The following is a 2,980-nucleotide window of genomic DNA, read 5'->3' as shown; positions in this document are numbered from 1 at the left end:
AAACATATGCCTTTACCCTTCAACCAAGATCCAAGAGCCTTTTTCACTAGGAACGAGGGGTCTATCCTTACTCAATGAAGAAGGTCAAATAGATACCTCATAAGGTTTGCATCTATCATCATGTTATTAGTCATTGTTGTTGGGTAATCATGTCTTGAATATGTGCTCTAAACACATTCAAATGACATAACCTGTATAATTGTGGGGACTACCATTCCAAATATTAGAGAGGTGATATCTGAGTCCACAAATCCAATACTTCACCACCATAAATTAAATTGGAGGGATGGGCTCCAAACCAAAATCACAAAGACAAATGTATGAATGTCTTAAGTATGGGTATCATTTCAATGGGTATGGTATGTTTCAAATGCTCAGTATCCATCATTTGCGCATAGTAACTAAAAAAATGCCAATAACAAAATGCCGAGAGACAAAATGCTTACCTGAGAATTTTAGGACTGACTAACCATGAGCGCGAATGTGGTGTCAAGGTCCGAAAGTTGAGTGAAATAGTGTCATGAGATCAACCAAACCATGGTGCCCTCATATGAAAATCAGAGGGAAGCCAAAAAATGTGGCCTTAATGCAGTGTTGAGCTCCAAAAGGTGAGTGAAATGGTGCCATGAGATCAACCAAACCCTAGTGCCTTGGTGCCCTCATATGCAAATTGACACAAGGAAGCCAAATAATTCTTTTTTTATATTTTGTTATATTGGACCCAAACAAAAAATAACATATAATTATAACATAACACAAAAAATTAAATATAGAAATACTATAACATATAATTAAATTAAATTAACAATTTATAAAATTATATTACATAAAATTAAATTAAATTATATGTTATATTTAATTTTACTTTAGCATAATCTTAATTTTGGTTATATATCATATTAATGTATATATAATGATATTAATGTATAATGTTATATGATTTTTGTTGAAACTAGTCATATATTTCATGTGCTAAATGTGAATAGAAATTTAATGGTGTCATTGACACTATTATGATGAATTCTGATGGTATCTTGTGATTAAACATCTGAAGAACCCTAGTTAAACATGACTACACAATGTGGAAAATAACAATCCATTCATTAATATAATTAAAAATAAAGAATATAAATATGATGATACCAAACCATATGTCAAGTGTGCAGGTTGAGTTTAAATGCACATGAGGTCCAATTTGAAAACAACAACCTTCTTTTTAAGATTTTTTAATTGTGTGGAGTTGCTTTTGTGTCAACCCAATAGCATTATGATTTTTTCTACCCCTAAGAAACCCAAACTGCTGAGGAGATATGTGATCATATATCATTTTTTTAATCCAACAAGTAATGATCTTGGAGACGATTTTGTAGATAATACTATAGAGAGAGATCAACATGAAATTGTCAATACTACTAGGATTAGAAGTGAGTGTGATAAATGTGGTGTTGAAAGGAGCTAGAATGTGGCATGAAAGATAGGATTATTCCACCACCTAGAGGAGGTCATGACGAATGAAACCAAAACAACCAATGTAGAATTCAATTGGGAGGCCATCATGCCCCATGTTGGTGAAGTTCTTGACCAATGAAATTAGAAAAAATGACGTAGAATTCAACCGAGAGGCCATTATGCCCCAATATCTTACCTTTCTAAAAGCCATGTAAAGTGGTTTCCATCTCCCCTAGAGTAATCTCACTGATGAGATAATCATTGTCTTCTTTTTAATAAAACTGAGGGAAGAGGGAGGTAGTTCTTAGGATGTGATCAATATTTACTCAATTGTCTTGTTGAAAATGGGCATTGAGGTGTGGGATACTGACCTTAGAAAAATTAGAAAAGGAAGTGGATTTTATGCGATCTGGTTTATTAATGGACTAGATGGTATTGAAAAAGTTACGATGATTTTCATATTAGTGGAAGAACTTTGTCTTCTCATCCTCTTGATGGCCAAAATTGGTTACGTCAACATTTGGGAATCCACTTGGTCAGAGCCCAAATTACACTCTTTTCCACTTGGAATGGTGGTTTAGAATGGTATTTTGGGGTCAGTTACCCATAAAATGGATGGTGGTGGAAAGGGTGGTAGATAAAGGAATATGATGATATTTGGCTAAGACAAACTAATATTAATGCTAATATAAAAGTAAAATTAATCTAACTACATACTTTACACGGGTATCATAAAGAATACGTGATAAAAATATAACATTATTGATGAAAATAAACATTCTCATAAACCAACGTTCATAATATCGATTAAAGAATTAATTTGATTAAATAGTTAATCAAATTAATATTAAGCTCAACACATATGAAAAAGCACTTTCATTGTTCACTGTATTTTATAATAAATTGATCCCACACATCAAGAGTGATTTTGCTTAAATCAGTAAGAACAAATACATGAAAAATGCATAAGCAATTAAAATAATTCCCTTTACCAATAGAAAGAAAACATAACTGATAAAAGTACCCAATCTTTAGACAATATGTTCATGTTGGAATTGGAATGGTTTAGATATATTATAAAGTAAAACTGAAGTACAAAAGTATAACCAAATTTTTTCTTTTTCTCCAAAAATCAGAACCCTTTGCATGAGTTCGAAAGAGATATTTATAACCTTTCTTTAAAACAAGAGGATAAAACAAATTCTCCTACAAACATTCAACTAAAACATAACAACTATTATAAGAAAGTAAATAGTTACAACAATCTCAAACAGTTGAATTCGAACCAATAGTCTGCTGCATTGCCTTTGAATTTCTAGAAGTGGTGATAACTCTAGAGGAGATCGAGGCTTGATGTGTACCTAACATCTGAAAATAGATGCCTTCAGAGGTGGAAACATTTGAATGGATGTACTAGTAAGTGCCTTCAGGACTAGCCAATGACTATGAGGCTTGATTAGGAATTGCCAATTAAGGTCAATATTAACCTTGGTTAATTGGTCAATTCTTTTAATAACTCAACCCTTTCCTC

The sequence above is a fragment of the Pinus tabuliformis genome, chromosome 4_1 (genome assembly GCF_031772625.1).
Source record: "Pinus tabuliformis cultivar Carrire ecotype Pingquan chromosome 4_1, CPIR1, whole genome shotgun sequence".
Taxonomy (NCBI): domain Eukaryota; kingdom Viridiplantae; phylum Streptophyta; class Pinopsida; order Pinales; family Pinaceae; genus Pinus; species Pinus tabuliformis.
Note: the sequence above shows the minus strand (reverse complement) of the source record.